Genomic DNA, 14,693 nt, shown 5'->3' on the forward strand with positions numbered 1-14,693 from the left:
CAAATTCGCTGCCGTCAGATTGATTTATCTGGTTCAGTTGAACGGCAATGAAGACATGCTCAATCAAACCAGAACTTGATCTATTAAAACCACCTCCAGAAAAATTGTAGTGCTGCGTCGACGGGTATGCATTTCCCACCGGCGCAGCATAGTGGAGATGGAGCGTAGAACAGAAGTTAGGAAGTCGACGTAAATTACGCAAGCTTGCATAACTCCTGTTGACTGTCGCCAAATTTGACGGACAGTGTAGACCAGTTTAGACTGCGATCCTGTCTTCTTTTATGTTTCAATGGTGCCTAACACAGTGTTAATGGAGATTCTGGGCATGAATTCAACAGAAGCAATTATATTATAATAATTAATAATTGTTCTAGATTCTTGTTAATTACTGATTATCCTAATGTAAATGTTATGTACAAAATGCTATTTTAAAAGAACATAGTGAGATTGCAAAGTCAAGCATGCAAGTTAGAAAATGCAGAATTAAGCTTGCCCATTCAATCCTAATTTGCCCCCCAACTAGGATACATTATTTTAATTACATGATCATATGCTATTTTTTTAAACACAAGATCTTTGCCTCATTCAATACACAGGATAGACGCTGGTTAGACTAGTGAATAAGCAGCTACTAAATATTTCAATTTATTGTCATCATTCAGTGTGTAGCCCCATGGCTTATTTACTGTAAACTACTGCTTTATCCTGCTCTTGCTCTGGCTAAAGAATTATTCATTTCCATTGGGTCTTTTCTATGGCATTTATGACTGTAGCATCTCAGTGCTTCACAATCATAAATGATTTTATCTTTCAACACTCCTGTGAAGTAAGGTGGCATTTTTATCCCCATTTTATAGATGTGGAGACTGAGGCACAGAGGTATTATGGTCAAAAGTGAACAATAATTTTGAGTGTCCAATCTGAGATACTGTGGCATTATTTTGGACAACCTACTATTTCATAGCATGTTAATTGTTCAGAGCACAGCTCCCACTGTCTTGCAGTTGTCAGCATCTAGCACTTCTGCAAATTAGAGTCTAAGTGTCTGAAGTTGGGTACCCAGAACATGAGGAACACACAGGTAATGGACACTTGTGATAAATTTGGCTTAAGTGACTTCCCCAGCATCATGCAGGAACTCTGTGACAGAAGCAGGGATAAATCCAATTCTCCAGAGTGGCTATCAACTACCCAAACCTCAAGACAAACTTTCCTCTGCTTGCAATCCCCTGCCTCTACACCTCTTCTACACTACACCTCTTCTACACTACACCTCTTCTACACTCTGCAACAAATAAGCAGGAATCACTACACAACCCTGATTCATGCCCAGAGCAGGTCTACCTTGTGCACTGAATAAGAAAGGCCTCCTATGGAAAAAATAGATTGAGATCATGGAATTAAAGACTGTAACATAATGCAGACACACAAGGCGGCTGAACTAATGTTGCCCAGGCAACCTTAAGTCTGGCATTTCCTAACTCTTGAGTGCTTGAATTTGCAACGTTAACATTCTTTTAATATGGATTTGTGTGTGTAATTACTTCATTTTTTGTCAAAAAGCAAATGGAAAAAACTCAGAATTCCATCATATGGAAACATATTCAGTCCCGCATGGATCTTTAACAGCACTAAGATCTTTAAATTCACCACATGCCTCTGTCCCTTAAGCTAATGCACGTAGAACTGTGTGAATAACAGATTTTTTGGTTTGCTGGCAATTAAAAATAAAATTTAAAAAATGATTTTGGGTTGAACCAATTTTTCAAAAATTTCAGTGAATTGAAGAGTCCGAAAAAATGTTTTGGGTAAAAAAAATGGAGTGAGACAAAATCAAAATATTTTTTGTTTTGAGTTGCGCCGTTTTTAATTTAGGATTTTTAAAAAATGAAATTAGAGGAATTTTTTAAATGTTTCATTTAGAAAATATTAAATCAGGGTTTTTTTTAATTGAAATAATTTGGCAAAACTGATAGAAATTTGGAAAATGTTTTGGTGTTATCAAATTAATTTTTCACTGAAAAAAAGAGTTGGCTGAAAAATTTTGACCAGCTGCAAAGGAAGTAAACCAGAGCTATAATAGGTTATCATTCTTTATGGGGCCAGCCCCCCCCCAGTTACTTGTCCCTAGCTCCCACCCACCTCTGGCTTAACATCCCCCTCCCCGTCCCTCCCCTCCACATTCTAGTCCCTCTTTCCAGTCTCCCTTTTTGCCACCTCCTCCCCCAGCCTGATTCCTTAGTCCTATGCATTCCCCAGTCAAGCTGCCTTCTCCTCTCCTCCTCATTGCGTTGGCCCAATACCATTGAGAGCACAGGAGAGAGAGTTTCCCTGGTTTTAGTGCCTGTACCCAGTACCACAGTGGCCCCTGTTGCTGGGAAGGAAATTGCAGTGAAAGTCCTACTCAGCCTCTAGATGGAATCTTTGGATAATTTAGGTGCCAAACTAGCTAGTCTCAACAGACCCTATATGAACTGAGATTTTCAGATGCTCATAAATTTACCAAAACTGGGTAGATTTTCATGGGGACAGTAGAAGGCACATCACTGACAACAGGGCAACCCTCTGCTAAACTTGAAGTCCCCCTGATCCAGGGGTGGGCAATAATTTTTGCAGACAGGCCACGCCATGAATTCTGGTAAGTCTTGTGGGCCACATGATGCTGCAGCATCAGGCAGCTTTTGGCCAGTCGCTTCCTGAACTTCCTGCCACATGACCAGAAGCAGGAAGTTCAGGTAGTGACTGGCCAAAGCTGCCTGACGTTCCAGTGTAGTGCTCCTGAATGGCAGGCCGGTAGGTCGGAGAGAAAAGTTAGACAGGCTGCATCCGACTTGTGGGCCATATTTTGCCCACCGCTGCCCTAATCCAAAGTGTGGGGGTGTTAGTGTTAGTGAAAAACCAGTAAGAATTTTTTACCTAGGCAATTCTATGTATTTTTCCTTAACCTTCTTCTGAAAAATGACTGAACTATTTTAAATGAAACTTTCCAAACTTCAGGCTGAGACAGATATATGACATGAAAAATTTCATCGCAAACGGTTACAGTTTGGCAAAGTTATAAGCAACTGAAAACAGAATCTTATAATTGTAAACATCACTACCCATGTATAATAAAAAAATCCCAAAACCCCACACCTCAGAATTTTAATGTCCCTGGAAGATTCTCTACAGAATTGTGATTAGAAGCTTTGGAAGTGCAAAAGAAAAAAGAAAAAAAGGAGACGGCTACATTCTGGAGTAGGACTTTTCAGGGCCTGATTCTCATTTAAACTACAGTTCCTTTGTAGTGCCAGAGTAGTGTAAAGGGGTCTAGGTGTAAATGAGAACCAATCTCTGGATGTTTATGTTCCCCTGCTCCTTTTTGTTTCCAAGAGCTGGATGGACTGTAGCCCAATAGATCTGGAAAGAGAGGTCTCAGAAGGAAGGGATGCTGAGTCAGTGACTCCTCCTTCTGCAGGAAGTCTACTATCAGGCACCACAAAGATGAGGGCTCAAAGATAACACAGGATCCAAATCATCAACTCCTCTTAAGTCCTCTTTGCACTGCTCCAGGGGCATAATTTAAAGATGCCTTAAAGCAGCATAGTCGATTTCCCCATTGTGCAGAGAATCCTCTTCTGGCATAAAAATGGCATAGCCAGACCAGTAGCACTTCTCTTTTGCCACCAATACATTGTGTACCATAGCCAACAGTATAAATTATATAATGATAGAAATATAACAAACATATTGGGGAGACATATTAAAGAACACTCCAAATTTCCAGTTGCAAAATTTGCACTCATTTCTGCACACAAAAACTGGCATGTTCATATGTAAAAAAGGCAATTGCACACATAAGTGGGCCTTTGCTCTCACAAATATGAAGTGTAATGAGTAAACATGAATTGTTCTTTTTTCTATGTAGCTGTTGTGCTCTAACTGTTCTTTACCAATTTAAGACCCAGTTCAGGAAGGCATGTAAGCATTTACTTAACTTGACTCCAACGAGACTTCAGCGTGTACTTAATTGCTTTCCTCAATGCTTTTTATGAATCAGGGCCAGAAAAATTTTATTGTTAGCTTTGTTGCTATCTCTCTCTATGAATTCATGCAATAAAGTGTGTGTATCTTCCTGAAATCATGCAAATGTTGCTCTATAAAATCAAATGGTTACATTGGCTGGTTAATTGATTTTCACAGTAAAAATGTGACCACCACATTAGCAAGCAGATCTCATGATGCACTGATTCTGCATGATAGAGAGACACACACAGAGAAAGAGGTAAAAAGCAAGCAAACGTAAAATAATGCGGACATGAACTCCAGTGATTCTCCAAGTTGTACTTTAAAGTACTTTAAATATTACCCCTTTCCATTTACTACAGCATTTTATAAATACATAAAATGCGACATCAGTTGGGTAGCAGTTTGTTATGTTTATTAAGTCAAAGCAAAATGTTGATTTGCACTAAGAACATAAAAAGGAAGGAAAAAAATGATTATAGCTTCAGTCTTGCTGCTCAGATGCTAATAATCTCCTATATGTAATGAGATTGGGGAATGTAGAGGCCTTTTCCTGACAATGCAGGATAGCTTCTACACGCTATTGATTTTTCTTCATTGATTGTAATCTTCTTCTTCCTGAGCGTCTGTCTTTGCTTCTCTGACATATTGAACACTGAATAGTCCCTAAGTAATTCCTGAACGGTTTGGGATCATTTTTATTTTTACAGGACAGTTGAGACCAATGGAGTGATTTATGTGTACTTTGGGAAGACAAACAAAACAGTATTGCTCTGGGAATAAGTATGGGTACAAAGATTTTTTACAAATAAAACAAAGCAGCCCCCTTCTCTCTCCCCCTTACCTCTTTCTCCCCCCATTAACTCCACACTCCAATAATTTCATAAGTATCTGCCAGATCATATAGAGGAGAACAGTAAAGCATAAACAACTTTCACAGCTGTGATTTCAGCCATGATTGATGATGAAATACCACTGAAGGGATAGCAGGAAAATGAATATTTATTAATGGTATAAAGTGCCTCTGGTTTAAAATCCAAGGAGATCCATCATTTCATATCCATGTGATGTGTGCATTCAAAGCAGAATGTTCAATAAAAAAAAGGCAAATACCTTAGTCAAAACATAAGTAATTTGAGAGGGCTGCTGATTCTATTCCTTTCTTTAAATGGGCTAACCATGGTGGATTTCATAAAGATTTTATTCTTATTTTAGTTACCATTAACATTACATGAATGGTAGGTCACAGAGACTTAGTCTAGAAAAATTGCAGTGGCAATTGCTTTAACGTATTATAAAAGCACATAGCTATGCAAAACTATCATCCATATTGTGATAACATGTTATTTACAATGATTTTCTGCAGAGGTAAACACTCCACAATTGTCTGAGGTGTAGTAAAAGGCTTTTGTGCCATGATTTCATTAGCTGTTATGAATTTTATAAGACTAATATTTCAGCCAACCTATACCAAACCATCACAGACATTTTTTATGTTAGACATCTGCAGCATCATTTTGCACTGAATGGTCCCTAGACTTTTGCAAGTTAAAGATTACAATTTTCAGCTAACTGGGTATGGAAAGGATTAAAGGTTTTGTTTGTAAATGTTTACAAACAAAAATCCTATATATATACACAGACTCAAGTCATAAACATCATCCTATGTTGAACCATTTTTCTCTGATATTTTGCAGCCCAGTATATGGGATGAGTTTGTTCAGACAATAAAAAATGTAGTTGCTGTGTTGACAGCAAAGGAGAAATTGACTGATGGAATTCAGCCGCATAATTTAACATACAGCTTTCAAGTTGGGATGAAAGTTCCAGAATGTTAAACTTTGCTTAATGGATAATGCTGAGAAAAGCAGGATTTAGAGGAAGTCTAAAAATGGATCAAAACTTATTCATGGCTAAAAATGCAAACAAAAAGTATATATATTTGTGTAAAAAAGTGCTTGCTCAGCTATAGGCATTAGGGTAAAAAACATACATGCTACAGCTAGCAAAAATACAATTACTAGACCACATGGCAAAATTCTACATATGATAACAAGCGCCCCTCCATTGTCAATACTTCCCATCCCATATTTCTATCCTTCCATCCTTCACTAGGTGATTGGGTCCAGTGAAGTTGGACACACATGACCTCGGAGTGTCAGCTAGTAGTGAGAACCATATCATAGTGAGAAAGCTGACTGTATATCATACATAGACAATTATACTGTGCTCATCATGATGATACCAGGTGGCAGAGACTAAGCATGGAAGGTAGAAGGAGGCTGGAAGGTAGAAGGAGGGCGATGTGGAGGAAAAGAGGGATGGATTGGGTCAATGGAGGGACACAAGTGGGGAATCTTATGTCCTCTTGTGTCTCTCATTTCAAAGACTAGTGTCTCCCATTGTCAGTTATTTTGGGGTTTCCATCCCATTCTATGGATTTAGGAAGATAGTGTGACAGACAGCTTTGACCCATGTAATTTAAAAACTCTTTGTCACATGGTCTCACTTTTTTTTTAAATGGAAGTTAAATGATAAATAAAAAGAACAAATTACAATTGTTGTAAAAGGAAACACGGTTTGGTTTGCATGCCTTTGCTGATACAGAGTGTGGAGTCAGCACTTTGCCACCACTGCCTTACTTACTATGAGGTAAGAAGTCATATCTTTTCTAAGTGGTCCATAGCCAGCTGCAGAATCCAGGACAGGATTGCAATACCCTCACTGTGAAAACAGTCCTTCCTCTGTTAGGCACAGCATGGGAGTAGAGTTCCCTTTGGGGAGAATTATGATAACACGCTGTGCTTTCATCAATGTATTTTGCACATTTTAATTAATTGTTTCTCAAAAGACCCATTTCAGGCAAATGGGGGTAAACTCAGGGGTAGAAATGTCATGTAACTTCCCCAAAGTGACAAAAGGAGTCAACAGCATGGGTTGGAGTAGAACTCAGGAATGTTGACTTTGGGCCTCTGTGCTAAAGACCTGATGCAAAGCCCCTTGAAGTCAATGGCAAGATCATCAGCAGGCTTTGGCTCATGCCCTATGTACTCAATGACACTAATTCCTTTGAAAAAAATCCCATTTGAGATTTAATGATAGCAAGTGCAAATCCTTAACTAATGACTTATTCCAAGTGATTAAAAGACTTGGGATGTCTTGCTCCTGTCTGACAATAGTGCAGACTTTTGATTAATTATTGTAGCTTGTCCCCGCTACATGTTCTCTTTAAATGGAGCTCTGGGAAGAACTTTGTGAAGCTTGGGTCATAAGGGCTGGAAGCAAACCAGCTGCTTCATGTGAGCTTGGAGACTCCAGCTCACATTAGTCTTTACAAGAGACAAATGCTTTCCCTTGAGCAGGTTCTTCAGATAATCACCTGGTACAGCCCTCTGTCTCACTCCTTGCACAAAGGGGAGGAAGGCTACAGATGCCCCTCTGTACTAATGCAGTGGGAACAGGAGAAACTATTTACATACCATCACTCACCTGTATTGAGAAAGGGCAGAGAGATGCAATATGGACATTCAATCTGCCCTTAAAATGAGGTGGAGAAGGAGCTATCAGACTCCAGAACCGAAGCAAGAAGGGGACAGGCCATCTGGTCTGCAAAGGAACTGGACTGGGAATCAGGAGATCTAAGTTTTGTTTCTGGTTCTGTCACAGACATTTAGGCAAGTCACTTTGCTGTGTCTACTGTAAAATGGGGATAAGAGCATCTGTGAAATGGGGATAAGAACATTTCTGTACCTCAAAAGGGTGTTGTGAGGCTAAATCCAGAAATGTATGTCCTAGAGGTTCCCATGTGATTGTGGCATATGCCATAGAAAAACCTATAAATAAAAGTTGTCCAAGGTAAAGAGACAATGTGGGAAGGGTAATTAGTAGCAAGAAGCGAGTGGTTTTTGTTTATTGTGAATGTTTTCTCCAGCTTTAACATTAAAACCCTCACTGGTTTGTTTCTGTTGCTTGTATTTTGCCAGGGAGTTTCAGGCTGTGTTAATGCACTGGTTAATAAGAACCGAAATAAAGCAACAGAGAAAAGGAAATGATGAAGCTGGTTAAGATTCTGTTGCTTCTCACAAGAAAAAGAATGGCTTTATTGTGATGCAGACAGGGAAGCCAGAATTCAAGACTTTGATACTAGCAGGTAATGGAAAATTACCCAGGTTTTTCTTGTATTTCTGCTCTAGCATCTTAACGTGTGAACCCTGCATCATTCTGTTTCATGGGCATTGACACTTGGTAAATGGGTTTAAAAACTTTCAAAAAGAAATAAAATACATAAAGTCCTTTTGTTTTTAACTGTTATAATCACAGTTTTCAGAAAACCACATCCATATCCTGGGCTGATGGCATGTTATATTGGCATGTCACATCTGGATATATCAACCATGTAATGTGATGTGACTGGCAACAACATTGGAAATTCAAGAAAACACACCTTCTACTGAGATTGCAGTGCCAAATGCACTTCTGTTCAAATTCTATAATATCAAAAATTCTACCCTTAGAGCCGAATCCTGCTCTTTATAAGGTTAGTGTGAACAAGAGTATGGCTTCTTTTTTTTTTGGAAAAATTGAGGCTACCAATAGATATCTGTAAAAATATTTGAGAAAATGTTCATGCGTTCTGAAAGTTTCCAGAATTGTAGCAGAAACTATAAAAATCGAAAAACTAGTACCAGAAGTATGGTCTTCTTCATCTGAAAAGTTTTGGTCAACCAGTGTGGAAACAGAATCAGTATCATGTGCCTTAAGTGACCAATCACACAAGATAAATAGCAAAGAATAAATAATCAAATTAATCAGTTTGCCAAGTCCACATGATGAGAGTTGTTCATTCAGACCCTTTGGCCAGTAATGAATAATGGATACATTGACAGAATCATAGCCTTGAATGACTCAAAAACAGGACAAATATTGACAGTAAATACCTGCCATAGTCACAGGAGTGATCCACACACAAAGAATCCCATTGAGTTCATTGGAACTACCCACACAAGGAATGGTTTTCACGATTAGGCCCTAACTAATTTTTTAATGAAAAATGGTTCTAGGCCTATTTAAATCCCCCCAGCGTGTGAATGAAATCCTGGTCCCATTGAAGTCCATGAGAGTTTTGCCATTGACTTCAATGGAGATAAGATTTCATTCTAAGTGTTTATTAATCATATCTTTCCCACAGGTAACAAGCCTTACAGAGGGGAAATGTGCAAAACTGGGCTGTTAGCTTCCCAAGTGACCTTTGACAAATTATTTTGTTCTGTGTGAATTTAGTCAGCAACCCCCAAGTTTCTTGTCTTTAAGCTTCTCCAACCCCCAGTCAAAGGAAAATTCAGGCCATCAGTTGCTGCGTGGTTTGTGCCTTAGAGCATAAATCAGCTGTAATCACTTGACATTCTGCTCAAGCTCACTTGAAACTTGGCCCCGCTTGTCTTGAAACGTGTCCCAGATTCACTGAAAAATTTGTGAATTCAGCCTAACTCCTGCTGAACCTGGTTGGAGTTTTGGATTTGTAATGAAAACTCAGTCCAGTGGTTTTGGGTCACATTGCAACAGTATTGCACACCTCTAGTGTATATATCTAACCTGCCCATCTCTGTCTATACCCCATAGCAAAATAATCAGGTCCTTACTGTGAACCCTTTACTTACAATAGTGAGTTGGCATAGTTCCATTGACTGCAACAAGTAAGAGGGCCCTTAGCTAATGGACAGTTAAGGCAAATGACACAAAACATGTTCACTTAAAGTGTCCATATTAAATTCTGTCCCCAATCCACCCATCTTCCTGATAAAGGCCTGGTAGTGGGACTGCTTCCCACGTTAGGCAGGAAGGGGTTAAACAATGCCTGGGAATCATCCCCAACCCAGTACACCTGTGAGGCTTGTCAAACCTGGAGAAGGGCAGCTTCTTAAAAGAGAAGCCAGTGCAAAGGGGCAATCAGAGGGAAGCAGAATTAAAACACAGAGCTCCTGAGGCTCCCTCAAAGCAGGAGCTGCTTATTGAAGAAGAAGAAAAAAAATGCTGCTGAGGGAGCCTCTGCTGTCTGGACCCTCTGGAGAGGTAAAAGGACCAGCTTTACTTTGATTTTCTTTTTCTAGAACCCTGGACACTCAGCCTGGGCTCCTCAGATGCTCAGGAACTTTTTCACAGAGACTATCTGCCATTTGCCTTGTGAGGCGCAGTGGGGTGAAACTGGACCATGTTGTAAACTACAGGATTATTTTGTTTGCCTTGTTTGTTTTGGACTGCGGTTATGCCCAGGAATATGAGAGCTGCCTCCCTAAAATTTACAGCTGAAGGATGGCACCTGCATTCCAAACCACTACAGCAATGCCAACAGCCAGAGAAGGACTTCTGGGATGAGAGAAGTGCCCACCCTCATCCCAAAGGGACACCCTAGAGATACCCAGTCCTGTTTCCATCAGCCCTGACAAAAATAGGAGACTTTTCAGTCTAAGAGGAGACATTTAACTAAGTATGTTAGAATGAGAGACAAACAACACTTAGAATGTCAAGATTCCTGCAGCCTTAACTATGGAGTCAGGACTCCAAACTCTTTAATTTGGAGACACCAAAATAAGAGGAAATCACTGGATTTGTCTCTACCCATAAACTCTCCTAATCTTCATTAGTAACCAGTCAGAAAGTAGTGGTAGGATGTAAATAACAAGCACCTGTGTAATTACTTGTTGTTAATACTGTGTGAAATATTCAGACAAGTTTGAAACTCTTGACATTTAAGGAAATTGCATTTCCTTTCCATTTCAATGTTGTAAAAAATGTGAAATATTTGCAGTTTTTATTCATAAAACAAGTCCTTGAAATGTGTTTCAATGGAGGTCAGTTTTGCATATAAATATGCAAAATAGCTAAAGTTCATAGTTTTTTTTTTTTTTTGGAAAACCCATTATTTTAGCCAAGGTCACAAAATGGCAAAAATTTGGGTTGCAAAGTCAAGTGCTCACAAGTAAGGAAATGTCAGATTTATGCTTGCCTGTGCAACCTTAATTTGCCCTCCTTGTGTGAACAAATGATATGGGGTCATGTAATTAAAAATGGTATCATAATGCATACACACATCACTCCAGCCTCATTCAGTGCATGAGTTGAATGCAGCAAAGGCCAGAAATAAGGTTACACAGGCAGCCATAAATCTGGCATTTCCTGACTTTGTTTCTTGGTATGCAATTGCCTATATAAATTCTGGAAATTTTTAAGCTCTTCTGGTGATGAGCACCCTCCACTTCCATTGACATCAATGGAAGTTGGGGCCAGTCAGCGCTGCCGAGCACCTTGCAGGATTGATCCCAAACTTCCTGGATCTTTGCCCCAAAAGACCATTCTGATGATGAAGACCACTGAAGTTGTTTTTGCTGAAGTCCTTAGATTTAAACTCTTGAAGACGGAAGGCATAACATTCTTAGAATCCCTCTGGGTGGAGGCCAGGACAGAGGTTTATTGACATTCAGAACATGGTGCAAGACTCATCATTCTGGCCCCAAATCTGGCTGAGTCAAGCTAGAACACTAGCAAAGAGCATTTTTCTTCGTTTTATGATTAATAGGGGTGGTTAAGAGGGGGATGACAATTATTACTGCATTAGGGACTGATATTTTATTTTAATGATTGCAATGTAGCCAGATGCCACAGTGTAAATAACAAATACAGAATTCCAACAGCATTAATGACCTTGTGAAGTAAATTTGCAAAATGCAAGGATTTTATGCAGGGCTGGTCTGATACTGTCTTTTTAGCAATCTGCATATGCAGTGCAGGAAAGGAGATAGCTAGTGTTTTCTCTTTTGCCAAGTCTGAAGAACCCTGTCATTTAGTAAGTGAGAAGGGTTTTGTTTTATTTTAAAATAAACTTTGCTCCCTCTTGACCGCTTTATGTTTCCATCCGGGGGAGGGGGTTGAGGAGAAGTGGGGAAGCTCAGTGAGGACCAAAACCTCCATTCATTTTCATGAAATTTCACAAATGCAACACTCTTCTTATTCACCAACCGCTGTGTGTGCGTGAGATGAACAGCAGAAAAGCAATGTTGAGCACTTTTCATTATAGGGAGGCTGCAAAAATGATGGACATTTTCATACTTTTTAGCGCTGGCCCATCTACCACAACCTTAAAAGCAAATACATATTACCAACACTTTGCGTGTTGAGAGGCTGCAGGACTGTGCCAGGCCTCTTAGTCATTGTACAGCTGAAGGTTACTGTTAATTGTCAGTCTGTTAACCTGCTTGCAGTTCTTAAGAGATGTGTGATGGCTGGAAATACAATGCAAGTATGAACAGCAAAGGACTATGCTGGCTTGATAACTTCAGAACAGGGCTATGTCTCTTTGAAATTTGAGAAGCCCATGCATTTTCACCAGGAGTGCAGTTATGATTGATTGTGTTCACTGAGCATTTCTGACCTTGTCTTGTTACCGCAGAACCCATCCTTGCTGCCATGCTGCTCGCTTCTGCTAGTCACCTCCTTCCTTCTTTATTGAGATTCAGAGACTCTGCAGCTACCCTCAAGCAGTTTGCAAAGTCATCTTCCCCACCCTCCTTTCTGCTTAGGGCTAGATTGCGCCTTGGAGGCACTGTTGTGAGTGTGGGGTCCCGATGGGGTTGCTGTAACCCAGGGAGTGTTTTGGGGGGGAGACTGGGCCTTAGAAAGTCTCTTGCTGAGATCCTGTTGAGTGGTGGAAGTCGAGACTGAAAGGGTGAAATCCAACAAAGTTTTACAACCATACAATTCCGGATGCAGCAGCAGCAGATCCTGACCCCAGCTGTGACACGCATGCACGCTCTCTCTCTCTCTGTCTCACACACACACACTCTTCCTGTCAGTTTTTCTAAACTCAGAGACTATAACTAGATCTAGCTACGTCATATTTTCCGCACCTTAAGAAGACATCCAATTTTATAGCAATAATAATAAAATAACTTATATTAATGAACACCAACTGAGTAATTAGCAAACAAACAATAACTAAGAAGAAATGGCTATGTAACTATAATTAAACTTTTAGTTACAACCAAGGGACTAATCTCCTTTTCGGTTAATTTTTACAGAAATCTCTAGTCCATATAGGGGCCCATCTGACTCTGATAGCACATCTGTCAGGCTCAATGTCCTGTTGGTTATCCTGTATTGTCAGTGGTAAAGTAAAATTGGGACCAAAATCTCTGCTTTGCTTTTGGTAAGCAGGTGCAAGATGAACAGCATTCCATAACTGAACATCTGACAGCTTGTAAGTGGAAAGCCCTTTTTTCACACCACTTTTCAATGGAGATGTGAACCTGCATTCCCCTTTTTGTAAGATTTCAGGTTTTCATTTTCTTACAAAGAAAATCATATTCAAATTTTGGTTTCTTCTTCCCCACAACATTTATCTGTATGTGCCTTATATTTTTGCTGCTTTTATTGAACTGTTTGTCTTATATTTGACTGCACAGATGTGAAATGTAGGCCCCTATAGTCCAGCAATGATTAGGTTAGTATGCATCTCTCTACCATGCAATAATTCAGCAGGTGACTTTTGCATTGTGGCATGGTGCATGCCTGTGGATTTATAAGAAGTCTGTAGGGAAGGTTGTCCAGGCTTTTCTTTCCAATGTAGCTGTCTGCAGACTGTCTTTCAAACTTCTGTTGAATCATTCAATTTCTCTGTTAGCTTGAGGGTAATATATAGCTGATTTCCTATGTCTAATATTCCTTTCTGCGAGAGAAGTATCAAATGCCTGTGAGGTAAACAGCCTTCCATTGTCTGCTTCTAATTCTTTTGAGTTCTCTTCCCTGCTAAAGACTATCAATAAGAACTTGATCGCTATAGCAGAGATGACCTGTGATGTAAACACCACTTTCGACCATTTACTAAATTAGTCAGTCGGATGACAGCATAACAACAGTCACTTTGTCACATGGACAAATAATATCAATTTGCAACCTTCCCCATGCTGCATCTAGAAGAGGAATGGTGGCACATGCGTCACCACTATCTTGCTGTGTAACCAGCAGGTAATGCATGTTTTTATAGCCACTTCAACGTGAGTATCCATTCTTGTCCACCAACACCGGTCCTGTGGATGCTGTTTCATTCTGACAGTCCCCCGATGTGTGTCATGTGCCACGTACATGAATTTTGGCTGCAGTTCACTTGGCCCGATCAATTGGTTAGTGCCTCATATCTCGTATCCATCTCGTAGAGAGAGTTCGTTGCATAGCCTAAACTAAGGTAGCAAAGCAGTAGTAAGGCATTTGGGGTTGTGTGGCCACTTTGTCATCAGCAGTTCTTGACATCTTTGTTGAATCAGGCACTCTAAGCAAGCAGCTTTGAATTGTTCTTGTAATGTGAGAGTGCCAGTTATGAGTGCAACTCATTCTTCATCATCATCCATTGGTATATGGGGCAAAGGAAGGACAGGCAGGACAAGCAAACAGCTATCATTTTTAATTCCCACTCTGTCATACATGAGAACAGTCTTGATGACCATCTAGCAATTCTTCTTCCTGCTTGTCTGAGTCCTTTAGATGGTAATAGTGTTGTTACAGGGCTGTGATCTGTACGCAGTTTGAAAGTAGAACCCCAAAGGTAAGTTCTCTATTTTCCATAGCCCATACGCCAAGCAAGTGCCTCCTTTTCAACAGCTGAATACTTCCTCTCAGTTTTTGTAAGTGTTCTTGAAGGA

The sequence above is a fragment of the Emydura macquarii genome, unplaced genomic scaffold (genome assembly GCF_026122565.2).
Source record: "Emydura macquarii macquarii isolate MOO-44397 ecotype Brisbane River unplaced genomic scaffold, CSIRO-AGI_Emac_v2 contig_1027, whole genome shotgun sequence".
Classification (NCBI taxonomy): Eukaryota; Metazoa; Chordata; order Testudines; family Chelidae; genus Emydura; species Emydura macquarii.